The sequence below is a fragment of the Gossypium arboreum genome, chromosome 12 (assembly GCF_025698485.1).
Source record: "Gossypium arboreum isolate Shixiya-1 chromosome 12, ASM2569848v2, whole genome shotgun sequence".
NCBI classification, from domain to species: Eukaryota; Viridiplantae; Streptophyta; class Magnoliopsida; order Malvales; family Malvaceae; genus Gossypium; species Gossypium arboreum.
The window spans coordinates 38,203,291-38,220,872 of record NC_069081.1 but is presented as its reverse complement, the minus strand read 5'-3'; the positions used below and the strand labels follow the sequence as shown (position 1 = coordinate 38,220,872).

The window sequence follows — 17,582 nt, the reverse complement described above, 5'->3', positions numbered from 1 at the left end:
AGAACTCTATGAAAGAGCAATATCCAAACCTATTTACGGTAAGATTTTCGGGGACGAAAATTTCTAAAGTGGGGAGAGTTGTGACCTTAAAACGACCCTAGTCGAAATGTGGTTTCGGGACCACAAAACCAAGGCATAAAAATAATTTAATATTTATTTTATTGCCTATAATGTGTGTTAACTCATGTGTGATATTTTTATGCTTTGATTTAGAATTATAGATGTGAATTTCACTAGAAAGGACCTAGTAATAAACTTTGAAAGTATGAGGGAAAATGTGTGATGACTAATTAAAGGATGCATGCAAAACAATGGACTTGCATGTCAAATTTCCCCCATAGCTAGTGGCCGCCATGACAAGGATTTATGGGCAAAAATCATGTCATGAAACATGTTTGGTAAATGGGTTATGATGGAAAGAATAAAATAAGGGTATGGAATAAACAATTAATGTTAGTAGATGAGAAACAAAAAAAAAAAAAAAGTGTCCATCTTCCTCCATAGCTTGGCGAATGTCCTAAAGGAAGAAAGAAAAATTTTGTTCATCTCTTTTCACTCTCTTGTTGGCGAAAATACTAAGGTTAAGGAAGGAGTTTTGCTTCATACTTGGTTTGGAAGAGGATTAGGAAGAGGTTGGCTAAACTTGCATCAAGATTAAGGTATGTTTGAGGTTCATGCATGTTTTTAGTTGCTAGCTTAATGTTCTTGTTAGCCCATGGTTCAAATCCTTGTTATGTCATGGGAATGAAATTCGCCAAAGTGAATGTGGTGTTAATGCCATTGCATGTTAAATAACAAGCTTGAAAGTGATACATGTGATGGAGGATTGAAGATTCTTAGATTTTCTTTTAGCATTTTTTTGAATGAGATACTAAGTTCTTTGTTTCACCATGACCAAATTGAAATGGTGTGGTGTTGTGGTATTCGCCATGATATATCCATAAGTATAATTCATGCATGTTGCATGGTAAGTAAGATTTAAGCTTTGGAAATGTGTATATATTTGGATATAAGCCACTTGAGAATTGGCCCTTGCACCTACATGAATATATGTTTGCACATGATGGATTGGTATGACATATATACTAATTCAAAGTGTATATTTGCTTGTGATGATGTGTTGATTATGAAGTAAATAAGAGATGTGCAATGAATTACGATATGTAATGTGTTAGTAGTAAAATGTATGCTGTTTTTTTTGTGTGGTACTAAGTGTATATTCGGCCACATGAGGGGTAATTAGTGTGCATGCATTCGGTTTGAGGCAAGCATATTGATGCCTATTCTTGGCTTAGAAAATTGGCTAAGAGGAATATTAACTAATGTGTTGAGTTCGATTTATGATTTCGTACATATACAACTTTGATGCCTAATGTATATAAGGGCCAAGTACTTTGAACTTCACGTTGATGTTTGAATGTATTGAATTGCTTGTTGTGATGTAAAAATGTGCATGACCATTGTGTATTTGAGCTAAAGGATGGCCATATGACCATTTACACTCCTTGTCATATTCGCCATAAGCTATCATGATGAGATTTTAATAAGTTAAATTTGTGTAAATTAGCTCAAGAGCAAAGGGAGCTAAATCCGATAAAGGGAAGGAAAAAGTAGTTGAATAGCCGTCGAAATCGCTCGACAACATCCAAGGTAAGTCTTGAGTGATGACCCTACTTGAATTATATCAAAATTATGCTCCTTGTTTGTGTGGCCATTGAGCCGAAATAGTAAAGGTTGATAGATATTTTGTGTTAGAGCTTTAATAACGAAAATGAACTATGGACGTGTCTTGAATATTGATATATATGTAAGTGAACATTGGAAATATATCCGGGCTAAGACCAAAGGCATTCGTGCGAGTTGATATATCCGGGCTAAGACCGAAGGCATTCGTATGAAGTTGATATATCCGGGCTAAGACCGAAGGCCTTTGTGCAAGTCACCAAATCCGGGTTATGACCGAAGGCAATCGTCTTGAGTCGCTATATCCGGTTAAATCCGAAAGTATGTGATTGGAAGTGAGCAATCTTGCTGTGAAAATTTCAGCTTATACACTTGTGAAAATTCCAGCAATGAGGTATGTTTGTATGTGCTTGTACTAATTGAATTCTTACAAGTAAGTATCGCTAAGTTGATAAACGAGCTACCGGCCTTGGGCTAAGTTGTTCTTTGTGTATGAACATAAGGGTCGGTGATGTGAAATAAGTATGAGTATGGGAATGTGAATTAGTAAAGTGGTTTAATTAGCCATGTGAATAAAATACCTTAGTCAAAGCTGATTTCATTGCTTGAGACTTACTAAGCATTAAAATGCTTACCCGTTGCTTTGGCTCTCTGTTTTATAGGTTTATTTCGTTAGCTATCGGATTCGGGATCAAAGAAGTCAAGTCATCCACACTATCGAAGCCCCATTTTGGTACAAATTTTGGTTGAACTTTGAAATGGCATGTATAGGACCATCCTTTGTTGAAGGTCATGTACCTTCCGGTTTGTGTAAACTTGGATAGCCATGCGAAAATGGCTTATATACGTTTTAGCATAGAACTATAATCGTTTGTATGTTGACCCTTATGAGGTATGGAATTATTTTGAAACGATTAGCCATTGGAATGGTTAATCATGATCACGCTTTGTGCTATGTATGTAAAAAGGGCCAATTGAATCATGGAAAGTATGAAATAGGTAAAGCCTACTAAAGGCAGATGCTGACAGCAGCAGTGACGTGGATGTGAAAAATCACTAAAAATAGTAGGAATGGTATTAAATAGCAAATAAATTATGTAAGTGTACCTTGATGAATCTACTTTCATATGGAAGAAACGAAATGGTCATATGAGTTATAAGTTAACAGATTTTAAAGTTCTTGTGAAATAGGGCCAGAACGGTTTCTGGATCCCCTGTTCCAACTTTGGAAAATCATTGTAAATTAACCAGAGATAATTAGGAGTCATTCCATATATGTGTAGATTCCTCTCTGAGTCTAGTTTCTATAGAAACAAACGGCATTAGTATTGAAGCCCTGTACAGGGAGATATCCAATTCGTAACGCACAAAGGTCAGTGTAGTCGATCCCTACAACAGGCGAGACTTTAACTAATAAACTGTACTAATTGGCTCGACCAAAATTCTAGAAAAAATATGTAGATGGACATATGAGTCTAGTTTCAGGAAAAATTTACGGAACTGATTTTCGAGTTGTAAACCTCAAGTTATGAATTTTGGAGCGACTAGTACTCAGATTGGCAGCTTGTCTGAAAATTGTCAATAAGTGGGTTGAAGTCTGTTAACACCTCGCGTTCGACTCCGGCGACGGTCTCGGGTTCGGGGTGTTACAAAGACCAAGTCTGTACATGATAGTATATGTGGTATGTGAAGTATATTTGAATAATTGTGATGTGAATACATGAAAATTTATATTTTGATTTAAGATTCTACGCGATGAATGTGAAAGTGTATAAATGTGATAAGTCCCGAAGGGCATTTGTGTCAGTACTATATCCGGGTTAAAACCCCGTAGGCTTTATGCGAGAATATTATTACTGATTAATGACCGTAGGCTTCGTGCTCGTACTATATCCGAGCTCTAATGACTCGATGACTACATGTGGAGATTTTGTCCGGGTAAGCCCCGAACTAAAGGTTTTGCTGAAGATTCAAGTAAAGCGTAAGATTATGCGACTTCACAGTGACAATTAGTAATAAAAACGTTCAATGCGTTAAGTTGATCAGGTATGTATTTGAGATTATATTTAAGTTTGATATAGACTAAATCACAAGGTCGTTATGTGATGCACATGTGAGTAAAGCAATAAGACTGTTCCATGATTATTGTGCATTTGGTCAATGTGGGAAGTCAGGTAAAAATATGTAATGTACCTATGATCATAAGAGGTCACCATCAAGTGAGAATTTATCTTCCTATTACATATGATGAGACGTGCATATTCGGTAAAGGGGATGGTATGCCCGAAGGAAGAGTGAAACAAAAATACGAACAACTATGTTATAATTTGGTTGTTATCTGTTGACCTTTGCTTAAAACTTACTAAGCATTGTAATGCTTACTCCGTTTACTTTGTTTCCTTTGTTTTATAGATCTCATTTGGAAGCTACGAGGCTCGGGATCGTCAACAACTAGCCACACTATCACTACCCACTGTTTGGTACTACTACGTTCTGGAATATCTTATGGCATGTATAGAATAGACTAGTAGTGAGAGGATATTTTGGTCAATGTATAGGACTACCCTTTTGTTGTAGGTCATGTACCTTTCGGTTTTGTGTAAATTTGGATAGCCATGCGAAAATGGCTTAAGTATACTTGATCATAGCATTATAATCGTTTTGTATGTCGTCCGTCAGAGGTATGGAAATGTTGGTAACGGTTAGTCATGGGAATGGTTATTCATGATCACCTTTGGTATATGTATGACAAACTTTAGTTGATCCATGGAGGATCATGAAAGAGGTAAAGTTTACCTTAAAAATAGATGCTGGCAGCAGCAGTGATGTGGATGTGAAAAATCTCTAAAAATAGTAGGAATGGAATTAAATAGCGAATAAATTATGTAACCGAACCTTGATGAATCTATTTTCATAGGAAAGTAACGAAACGATCATATGAACAGTATGTTAAGAGATATTTAAATTTTCGTGTGACAGGGCCAGAACGGTTTCTGGATTCCCTGTTCCGACTTTGGAAATTCATTATAAATTAACCAGAGATAATTAGAAGTCATGCCATATATGTACAGAATCATTTTTGAGTCTAGTTTCCTTAGAAGCAAGCGGCATAAGCATTGAAGCCCTGTACAATGAGTTATCTAAGTCACATTGCAGGAAGGTCAGTGTAGTCGAACCCTGTAACAGGGGAGACTTTAACTAATAAAATACACTAATTGGCCCGACCGAAAATTCTAGAAAAAAATTTGTAGATGCATATATGAGTCTAGTTTCAGGGAAAAATCACGAAACTGATTTTCGAGTTGTGGAACTCAAGATATGATTTTTAAGGTGACAGTGACGCAGTTAGCCAACTGCCTGGAAATTTTTAAAAAGTGGACTGTGTAAGTAAATGGATTAAGCCCGTTAACCCCTCGTGTCTGACTCCGGCGAGGGTCTCGGGTACGGGGTATTACAGTTTTATTGGTATCAGAGCCAGGTTTAGTCGATTCTAGGACTAACGTAGCACGCGTGAGTCTATTTATACATGCCATAAAGTGATAAAATGATAGTGTGATGATTTTTGACTATTAAAATGTGTTTGTTGTATTGTAATGAATTTTGATCCCGACCGAGCTGTAGCAAGCTTCCAACTATGAGAATTTGCGATATAACTTCACTTGGATATGCTTAAATTATTAAGTTAATCAGGTACGTGTCATGTACTCGTGTTTGAATTTTGATTTGGATTAAATTATAAGGGTATAAGTGATGCAATTTTGAAAGGGTGTTATGACTATAAATGTGATTTTTGTATGTGGCTATGGAACTGGAAGTTGAATGATCGATAAGCATGTTGTGTTTGTATTCAAGTAATGTAAATGATATACTAATGTGTATTGCTATATGTGTATATGACCATGAGAATTGAGAGTGATATATCCGGACTAAGTTCCGAAGAGCATTCGTGCTAGTGATGTATCCGGACTAAGTTCCAAAGAGCATTCGTGCTAGTGATGTATCCGGACTAAGTCTCAATGAGCATTCGTGCTAGTGATATATCCGGGCTAAACCCCGAAGAGCATTCGTGCTAGTGATGTACCCGGGCTAAGTCTCGATGAGCATTCGTGCTAGTGATATATCCGGGCTAAACCCCGAAGAGCATTCGTGCTAGTGATGTATCCGGGCTAAGTCTCGATGAGCATTCGTGCTAGTGATATATCTGTGCTAAACCCCCAAGAGCATTCGTGCTGGTGTTATATCCGGGCTAGGTCGAAGAGCAATCATCTTTGGTGACATGTATTCGACGCCGTGCCTAGTAGGCTTCGCGCTGTAATTTGAGCAAAGTTTAAGTGTTCATTACTATCTGAATTCAAAGTTAAATGAAAGAATACGTTTAAAGTGTATGTATATGATGTTTCTGAGACTTGGTTAAGTCATTTCAATGGGTAATAACGAATGAATATGGGCATTACGTATGCGAATGATTAGAGGCCTTGTGTGTGCAAATTCAGTTAACCGAGCACTATGTGTGCGAGATCGATGATTGAGGCCTGTAAGTGCGAGTTCTTCAACAGAGCACTAAGTGTGTGAAATGAGACTCATGTAAGACCTCGTTTGGGACGAAGGCATTGATTTGAGATGTTGTGTAAGACCATGTCTAGGACATGGCACCGACTCGATATGTGATAACATGTAAGAACATAGTTGGACTATGGCTTTAAGTAAACGACTTACTCGCACAAATCGACGCTCCTTAAGTTGACTAATGTTGGGAAGTAGAATTGAAGTTAGATGTTGAATTTTAATTAGATACTGATATTCGGTATTTGAGTTTGAATTGGGGATTAATAGATATAAATTAATGATTGATTATTGTCTCGGCTGTAATTTTGTTATAAGTGGATACAAAAAAAAATGTGTGTATATGTTGTTAAGGAATGGATTTACGTTATGTACACTTAAGTGCTTAGTTGAAAATGTGTTATGGATTTAGTCTATGAGATTCTCGGTATATGAAATTATATGTGCTAATTGCTGAATGGACACTATTTTGTTAATCTTGTTCAAGAAATTACTTTGATTAAGTTTCGACATTCGGAAGTTTGTAAGAATTTTTGATGAATGCTAATAATTTTGGATATACGAGTTATGCGCTAGAATAAATCTTATGCCAGTGTAATATATTAAGCTTTATGCCTAATCGACTATCTACGGGTAACGTTAACTATGATTGAATGTGCTAAATGAGCTAAATGTTCAGGTATGTGGAAGTTGATTTTTCTTTTGGATATGAGTTGAGTTGAATATTGAGATGTGATAAAGTATAAAAGATATTCATTGGGCGTTTAAGAACATGTATACTTTTGGCCATATTACGGCTTATATATATATGAGCGAGCGTGTGGGTTATGAATATGTGAGTTGATGTTATGTATTTGTTTTAAGGTAAGAGGATGATTTTATGGGTCGATGTGGAATCGGTAATGAATTACAATTGCTATCGATGAGTTAATGTTTATATGGACATAATGCAATAAGAGGACGTTATCTAACCTAGTCGCTAGTAAGATTTTCAGGACGAAAATCCGAAGAGGGGAGAGTTGTGACATCCCTAATTTGACCCTAGTCGGAAGTGGTTTGAGACCACAAAACCGAGTCACACAAATAATTGATTATTAAATTTCATGTCTATATTATGTTACAATTTGTGTGTGAATTTTGATACTCGATTTTGTCGATTGAATGCGAATTTGATCAAAAGGGCTTATGTGAGAAACATTGAAAATGTGTTGGTTAATTTTAAATGGCCAAATTGTTGCGGGGATTAAATATGGGGACTTGCATGTCAAAGTCCCCATTTTTCATGATGGTGGTCGGCCATGTTATGGGTTAAACCATATTATATCTATTATATGTTAATAATTTATATTACAAAAGGAAATAATGAATAAATAATATGAAATGTGAACTTATATTAAAAGAAATGGGTGATAAAAACAAAGAGAGGGTCTTTCTTTCCCACTTGCGAATTCATTTAGTAAAAAGAAGAAGAGAATTCATGAACAATCGGCACTTACAAATGCTTTAATAAGGTATGTTTGATTTTTATTTTTTTGGGAAATTCATATACTTTTAAGTGGTTATCTAGTATTTTAATTAGCCTATGGTTTGAATTTTATAAATTGTTGGGATAGCTCATTTGGCCATGGTTGTCTTGGCGTGAGGACTTTGTGGTTGATGATTTATAATGCAAGTTGATTTGTGAGCTTAGAGATTTTAGTGATTTTAGCTTGAATTCTTATTTTGATAAAAAAAAAAACTAAAGGGATGAGGTTGCATGTTGAGCTTGTATTCGAATAATACAAATGAATTGCTAATGTGAGATGTTATGTGTTAATATGTGAATTAAGTGATAATCGATAATCAACTAAGAAGCTACATTGCATTTAGATATATATTATAGTAGCTGATTTTGGATTTGATTCTTATTGTGAATTAGTAGTTGATATGGAGATTAGACCGAACGAAATTTAAAATGTTAAAGAAATTATTTCGGCTAAGTGCTAACCTTGTTTTATATTAGCCGAATGTGTATATGTATACCATGAAGTGGTTTAGCTTAAAGTAAATTAAGGTTCTTGGAAGGTGATTTGCCGTGGATGGTTTAAGAAATGAATCTAATTTTGTTATGTATGTGATGACATTGCCGAATGTAAATTGAGTTGTTAAATTGGTTGATTTAGTTCACGAGCTCAAGGAATCAATCTTGTATAGTGGGAAGGCGAATATAATTGAATAGCCGTTTTGTAATTGTTCAACAGTATCCGAGGTAAGTTCTTAACTGTTTGAACTTTACTTTAGTATGCTTAAAGATTATATAAACTTAGTAGCGAGAAGGATGAATTTATATAGTTTAAGTGCCGAACTAGTCTTGACAGATTTGAGTTACTGCAGTATGTAACTTTGAAAATACACCACAAATTGTAGAAGGCGAGTTAGAAGTTGAATAAAATATGAAAATGAAGCTTATTGAGTCTAGTGTCTTATAAAAGAAACTGTGTAAGCAAAAGAATTTCCTATAAAGGTATATTTAAAGTTTTGTGAGACAGTGTCGGATTGACTCCGAAATTCCCTGTTTTGTTTTTGGAAAATCATTATAATTTGTACAAAAATGGTTATAAGATAAGATTTATATGCTTAGACTCCTTAATGAGTCTAGTTTCAAATGAAATCAAATAGAACACATTATGAATTCTGTACAATGAAAAATTTGATTCATAGTGAGGAGTGGTCAGATTAGTCAAACAGTGAAACAGGGGAGACTTTAAGAAAAATCTGTTATTGATTGGCCAAACCAAAAATTCTGAAAATTTTATGGATGGAAGAGATATGAGTCTATATTCATATAAAATTAACGGCAAGTGATTTGGAGTCTTGTAGCTCCGGTTATAAATAATTTAGTGATTATTGCTCAGGAAAACAGCTCGTAGTGAATATGCGATTTTGTTGTAAACATGGATAAAACTTGTTTTAGTTGCTCATAAGCTATTGATTAAACCCATACTTGAATTCTAAATCGTGATATTGTAAAATGATATATGAGTGTTAAATGGATCTTTGATATTAAAATTTGTGAAATTGTAAGTTATGAGTATTCGAATATGGAATGATAGTATGGCGTGAAATTGAATTATTCATTGGAAAAAGATTGATGTAGATTCGGCCAAGACCAAGTCTGTACATGATAGTATATGTGGTATGTGAAGTATATTTGAATAATTGTGATGTGAATACATGAAAATTTATATTTTGATTTAAGATTCTACGCGATGAATGTGAAAGTGTATAAATGTGATAAGTCCCGAAGGGCATTTGTGTCAGTACTATATCCGGGTTAAAACCCCGCAGGCTTTATGCGAGAATATTATTACTGATTAATGACCGTAGGCTTCGTGCTCGTACTATATCCGAGCTCTAATGACCCGATGACTACATGTGGAGATTTTGTCCGGGTAAGCCCCGGACTAAAGGTTTTGCTGAAGATTCAAGTAAAGCGTAAGATTATGCGACTTCACAGTGACAATTAGTAATAAAACGTTCAATGCGTTAAGTTGGTCAGTATGTATTTGAGATTATATTTAAGTTTGATTTAGACTAAATCACAAGGTCGTTATGTGATGCACATGTGAGTAAAGCAATAAGACTGTTCCATGATTATTGTGCATTTGGTCAATGTGAGAAGTCAGGTAAAAATATGTAATGTACCTATGATCATAAGAGGTCACCATCAAGTGAGAATTTATCTTCCTATTACATATGATGAGACGTGCATATTCGGTAAAGGGGATGGTATGCCCGAAGGAAGAGTGAAACAAAAATACGAACAACTATGTTATAATTTGGTTGTTATCTGTTGACACTGCTTAAAACTTACTAAGCATTGTAATGCTTACTCCGTTTACTTTGTTTCCTTTGTTTTATAGATCTCATTTGGAAGCTACAGGCTCGGGGATCGTCAGCAACTAGTCACACTATCACTACCCACTGTTTGGTACTACTACGTTCTGGAATATCTTATGGCATGTATAGAATAGACTAGTAGTGAGAGGATATTTTGGTCAATGTATAGGACTACCCTTTTGTTGTAGGTCATGTACCTTTCGGTTTTGTGTAAATTTGGATAGCCATGCGAAAGTGGCTTAAGTATACTTGATCATAGCATTATAATGTTTTGTATGTCGTTCGTCGAGAGGTATGGAAATGTTGGTAACGGTTAGTCATGGGAATGGTTATTCATGATCACCTTTGGTATATGTATGACAAACTTTAGTTGATCCATGGAGGATCATGAAAGAGGTGAAGTTTACCTTAAAAATAGATGCTGGCAGCAGCAGTGATGTGGATGTGAAAAATCTCTAAAAATAGTAGGAATGGAATTAAATAGCGAATAAATTATGTAACCGAACCTTGATGAATCTATTTTCATAGGAAAGTAACGAAACGATCATATGAACAGTATGTTAAGAGATATTTAAGTTTTTGTGAGACAGGGCCAGAACGGTTTCTGGATTCCCTGTTCCGAATTTGGAAATTCATTATAAATTAACCAGAGATAATTAGAAGTCATGCCATATATGTACAGAATCATTTTTGAGTCTAGTTTCCTTAGAAGCAAGCAGCATAAGCATTTAAGCTCTGTACAAGGAGTTATCTAAGTCGCATTGCAGGAAGGTCAGTGTAGTCGAACCCTGTAACAGGGGAGACTTTAACTAATAAACTGTACTAATTGGCCCGACCGAAAATTCTAGAAAAAAATTTGTAGATGCATATATGAGTCTATTTTCAGGGAAAAATCACGAAACTGATTTTCGAGTTGTGAAACTCAAGATATGATTTTTAAGGTGCCAGTGACGCAGTTAGCCAACTGCCTGGAAATTTTTAAAAAGTGGACTGTGTAAGTAAATGGATTAAGCCCGTTAACCCCTCGTGTCCGACTCCGGCGACGGTCCCGGGTACGGGGTGTTACATTGCAACCATAGTACCATGCTAACCCGCACACAAAGTGTCTTAGTAATCCACACGCGAATCTACGATTCAACTCCGCACACATAGTGCCATACAAATACGCACACATAGTGCCATACAATTACGCACACATAGTGCCACTCAAATCCGCATATCTAGTAACCAAAGTCATTTCGTTATAAATAAATGATTGATTTAATTAACTAAATTTAACAGCCACAAATCTTTCAAGCAAGAATACATGAACGAGAGTAATTCCTTTATAACATGTATATACCAATTATGTATAGAATAGCCAATTTTTAATTGCTTATAGACTTACTTCTTGTTGGATAAAGACAGTTCCAATCGGCTACTCGATGTTCTTCGCTTTGCCCTTGCTTGATTCCCCTCCTTTAAGTACTTGAGCTTAATCAAAATAAATTAGCTAGTTTAACCACCTTGCTAGTTATTTGTATCCAAATAAAAAAATTGATTTTTATATCATGAGAAACACATAGTAAAATTTGATTTCTTTCTACTTTATGCTTTTGAGCTATTCGGCTAATAATCACATAATATCACATTACTATCAATAATCAAATCAATATTTCCACTACACATACATATATATAACACATATATATATTTGTATATACAACAACTACCCTTGCTAATTTCTCACATATATAGTTTAATGATTTTCACAACACTTTATAACCGTAATTGATCAAGACATTAAAACTTCAACACCTATTCATCTAAAGCCTCAAGGTCGAATGCATTATCACATTCCAAAATAACCTTTTCTCAAATATGTTCACATTCAAATATACATAATCATGAATCAAACTCAATTTATAATCCAAACTCACTCATTTGATCGATTATATACAATCAAAGATAATATCACAAATGTGCATACCTATATAACCGAATGTGCAAGATCAAATTCAACATCACCTATGTACTTAATTAGATGGCGAATATACAATATTAATTATAATATCATTTTATTTCATTTAAACACATAGCTTCATCTCATGAACACTTTGACCGAATTCTCCTAAACTAGCATAGCCCACATCTATTTATATCATCTTATAAATCCACATATATCTATATATCTAGCTAAATTTTCTTTCACCTTTCTACTATTTCCATTCACAACATCCAAAAACACCATCCTTTTAGCATTTACTCCATCTAACCATATGCCCATTTAATCACCTATTTAAGTAGAATATCAACATATGGGTTATAACAGGACATTGACTACTAACTAAATTTTCATAAAATTTAATAGAATTAACATGAACCTTACCTTAATCAACCCTTAGGAAGGTCGAATGTCCTAGAGAATTTCCTCCTTCTTTCACCTAAGTTACGGCACTTGCAAGAGGAAGAAGATGACTTCTCTCTCTCCTTTCTTATTTTATTCCTCTTTTCCTATTAATTTATTTCTTTTTTTTAAAATTGGTTTTAACCATTAACTAATATAAAATTATAACAAATTCAACTAGTGGAAGAAGCATCATTACTTGGCCGACCATTACTTGAATTTTGGGCAATTTAACATACAAATCCAAACTTTCACACTTTGTAATTTCTTAATCCTTACAATTTACCTATCATAATTTTCTAAGTTTCTCAACTAACTCCTACTATGAAAATTCACATTTCTTAGACTAAATTAATACATCAAATTTGCACACATACACCACCACACATAGAATATATGTAGTTAAATTTAAATTAAATTTTTATGACTCAGTTTTGTGGTCTCGAAACCACATTCCGACTAGGGTCTAATTAGGGCTGTCAGAAATTCAGAAAGACGTACATTAATCAACAGTTTATCAATCAGAAACGTCAAGAGTTTTTAGAGTAGAAACAAGGCCAAATGACTGTGACTGAATGCGAGCGAGAGTTTGTTAGACTCAGTAATTATGCTCGGGAATGTGTTTCAACAGTTACTATTATATGTAAGAGATTCGAAGATGGGCTAAATGAGGACATCAGGCTGTTTAGTTGGGATTTTAAAATTGCAAAAATTTATTGTGTTGGTCGAATGAGCTTGCAAAGTCGAAGAGTTGAGTAAGGAAAAGAGAAAAGCTGAGTTTGAGGCTAAAGATTCGAGAAAGAGGCCAATGAATAAGTCGTTTTAATCTTCATAAAAGAAATTGTGAGATTTCTATGCTTTTCCGAAAGCTTCAGCTGGGTTTCCCAATAGAGATCGTGGGAAGCAATATTCAGGTTCTAAGGCCCAGACTACATCAATAGCGAGTGTTAGTAACGCTAGGTCTAATAACACTGAATGCCAACACTACAGTAGACGACATCCCGGTGAATGTATAATGAATAACCGGGCTTATTTTAAATGTGGGTCCCAAGATCATTTTATTCGAGATTGCCCGAAGATGGTTGAAAAAGATAATTTTCAGAATGCAAGATTGAGTAACACTGCTGCTAGAGGGAGGCCAGTGAGAAATATTGGAAATGGAACCAGTAGGAGAGGAGTATCCAAAGAGTCAGCTGTGAGATTAGAAGCTAGAGCACCTACGAGAGCTTATGCTATTCGTGCTCGTGAGGATGCATCCTCCTCTGATGTGATCACTGGTATATTTTCTCTCTAAGATACTAATATAGTTGCATTAATTGATCCTGGATCGACTCATTCCAATATTTGCATGAATTTGGTATCTAGTAAGAATTTACCTCTTGAGTCTACCGAGTTTGGGATTAAGGCATCGAACTCCTTAGGCAAATATGTTTTAGTTGATAAAGTTTGCAAGAGTTGTCCTTTGAAATTTTATGCCCTAAGACAATCCCTTCCTTAACCATAAAATGGCATTTTTCCTAGTTAAGGACAAGATTTGTCTCTTTGCATCTCTTCAGTACCTTAGCCAAATTACTCAAAAAAATATCATAAGTGTCACCAAAAATAAAAAAATCATTCATGAAAACCTCAACAAAGTTTTCAACCATATCAGTAAATATTTCCATCATGCATCGTTGAAATGTTGCAGGTGTATTGCATAAACAAAAGGCATTTGCCTAAAAGCAAACGTACCGTATGGACAAGTGAAGGTTGTTTTATGTTGGTCCTCCAGAGTTACAACATTTGGTTATATCCCGAATAGCCGTCTAAAAAACAATAGAATTTATTACTTGCCAGTCAATCTAACATCTGATCCATAAAAGGCAACGGAAAATGGTCCTTCCAAATGGCTTTATTCAACTTCCTATAATCAATACAAATTCTCCAACCTGTAACAGTTCTCACTGGAATCAACTCGTTACGCTCATTTTCAACAATTGTGGTTCCACCTTTCTTCGGCACATACTGCACTGGACTTACCCACGAACTATCTGAAATAGGATAGATGATTCCTGCATCTAACCATTTGATCACTTCCTTTCTCACAACTTCTTTCATAATAGGATTAAGCCTCCTTTTCCCAACAATTTGAGCTCTTCACCTTCTTCTAAAATAATTTTATGCATGCAAAAAGAAGGGCTTATACCTCGAATATCAACTATGGTCTAACCAATTGCTTTCTTAATTTTTTTTAGAATAGCAATTAGTTGCTCCTCTTGATCTTACGTCAATTCTGCTAAAATCATAGGCAAAGTGGAACAGTCACCTAAATAAATCTATTTCAAATGGGAAGGAAGTATCTTTAGTTCGAGTTTAGGCTTTCTCGAATGTATTTCAAATGTATTTCAAACCGTGTGGATTGAATAAAATTTCTCAGCTTGGCTTCCATCAAAGCCATGTTTTCTTCACCTTCTTCATCCTCCGAAAGGTCAAGATCTAAGGCTTTCTCCAATGGATCTTCTTCAAAATTGCTTTCCATAGAAACCAAGGTTTCTATCTTTTCCATAACCGAACACTCTTCTGTCAGATCGGGAAATTTCATCACTTTAAGAATGATAAAGGTTACCTGATCGTCTTGAACTCGCATGGTGAGTTTATCTTTCTGCACATCAATTAACGTTCTTCCCATGGCTAAGAAAGGTCTCCCAATGATGATCATCACTTCTTTATCTACTTCAAAATCTAAGACAATGAAATCAGTAGGAAAAATAAATTTAACGACTCTTACCAAAACATCATCGATCTTTCCCTCGGAGTATGCTAAAGATCAGTCTGCTAGCTAAAGCATTATAGTTGTAGGTCTTACTTCACCTATCCCTAGCATCTTGAAAATAAACTTAGGCATCAATTTGATACTCGCTCCTAAATCACACAAGGCTTTACCACAGTAAGATTCACCAATGTTACAGGGTATAGTAAAGCTTACTGGGTCTTTCAATTTCAGTGGCAGTTTGTTCTGCAAGAACACACTGCATTCCTTTGTCAAAGCAATAGTCTCATACTCACTCAGTCATTTCTTCTTGGACAGTATATCCTTCATAAACTTCACATAATTTGGCATTTATTCTAAAGCCTCCACCAACAAATATTAATGTGTAACTACTTTAGACCATCCAAAAACTTCTTGAATTGCACCTCTTATTTCTGCTTGTGTTGCTGCAATTTTTGCAAATATGGAGGTGATAGAACTTTTGGTTGAATCGGATAACTCTTCTGAGTAGGTAAATCTGCATCCAAAGAAGATGTTAAAGTATCTGACTTCACTAAGTTAGAATTTACCTGTCAGTCTTTGCAGATTCTGACTCTTTTGGTGTAGGAATTTCAACAGCTAGTTGATTCTTCACAACGGGGCTTATCTTCGACATCAATCAATCAAGGTTTCAGACTTTTACCACTTCGTAATGCCACTGCCTTGATATGTTTTTTACCCAAATTTCTTGGGTTCTCAGTATTGCTCGGTAAGGTTCCTTGCATTCTATTACAAAGCTCTGTAGCTAGCTAACCCATTTGGTTTTCCAAATTTTTCAATGTTGCTGCTTGGCTTTGGATCAAAGCGTCATTCTTTTCCATGTACGCTTTCAACAAGTTCTCCAAACTGTTTGATGTCTCAGCTTGAGGTGGTTTTGAAGCTTACTGATTAAACCCTTGAGATTGGTTGGGTCTATGTTGCAATAAGTTGTTGTTCGGTCCATTTCCTTGGTTGCTCCAAGAAAAATTAGGATGATTATGCCATCAAGGATTGTAGAAGTTGGACTGAGGTCCTTGTCCACTCCTATTTTGATGTTGATTCCCCAAATAGTACACTGACTCGAGATTTGATCGGCAATTCTCAAAAGAATGACCTTCCCCATAGTACACAGAGTAAACTACTTCAAATGGACTTGGTGGCTGAGCTGCAAAATTATTAGCACTATTAGTAGTAAACTATTTTAACATAGAGGAAATAGACAATACCTAAACTGATAACGAAGTGAGGGCATCAACTTCATGAACTCTGGCTACACATCTTCCTGAAGCTGTTAGATTTGTTGGCCATTGATAGTTATTACTCACGATCCTCTTGATAATCTCATAAGCCTCGTTGTAAGACTTAGACAAAATTGCACCATTCACAGAAGCATCTACCATCAATCTTGTATGTGCATTGAAACCATTATAGAATGTCTCCAACTTGATACAATGAGAAATCCCATGATGAGGACACTTACGAAGTAACTCCTTGAATCGCTCACAAGCCTCATACAAAGACTCGTCATCCAATTGTTGGAAATTTGTGATCTCATTCCTCAACTTAGCATTTTTGCTAGGCAGGAAGTACTTAACCAAAAATCTCTCTGCTAATTCTTGCCATGTAGATATGGAACTTGGTGGCAATAAATTAAGCCATGCTCGTGCTCGATCTCGCAACGAGTACGGAAACAACTTCAAGCTCAGTGCGTCTTCAGTCACACCGGCTATCTTGAATGAATCACTCACCTCTATAAAGAATCAAAGGAGGAGATGTGGATCTTCTGTGTGCATACCACTGAATTGGCCCATCGTTTGGAGCATTTGAAACATTACTGGTTTCAATGCAAATTGGGTTGCCTCAATATCTGGCCATCTAAGTCCTGGATTTAACTCACTAAAAAGTGGCACAACATATTGTCTGATGCATCGATCCCTATCATTGACAATGAGGATGGGATTTCGTACACAATCAACTTCATTACCTTGGTCTTGATTCTGATTTCCAAGGTCCATCTGGACTTGTCTTTGAGTTGTTCGTTCACGTCTTCTTTGTCTGAAAGTTCACTCAATTTCAGGGTCTACAGGGAGTAAATCGATAATCTGATCTATGCTCATAAACACCTGAAAAGAAAATCAAAAAATTAAAAAGAATAAGTTAGTGATGTTAGAAATAAACCAAATTGGAAGTAAATAATTTCACAAAAAATATGACTATGGCAACAGTTAGCAATCCCCGACAATGGAGCCAAAAACTTGTAACGCGTAGGTTTGTTCAAGTGTACACAGTAGTTATCAAGTAATA

At 35.5% G+C, this 17,582-nt stretch overlaps 1 non-coding gene across 1 annotated transcript; it reads left to right on the top strand.

Moving 5' to 3' along the window:
* Positions 1-16,736: 16,736 nt before the first annotated feature.
* Positions 16,737-16,843, top strand: LOC128285901 (small nucleolar RNA R71). The gene has a single exon (XR_008276448.1). It is a non-coding gene; the product is annotated as a small nucleolar RNA R71 (small nucleolar RNA).
* Positions 16,844-17,582: the final 739 nt, after the last annotated feature.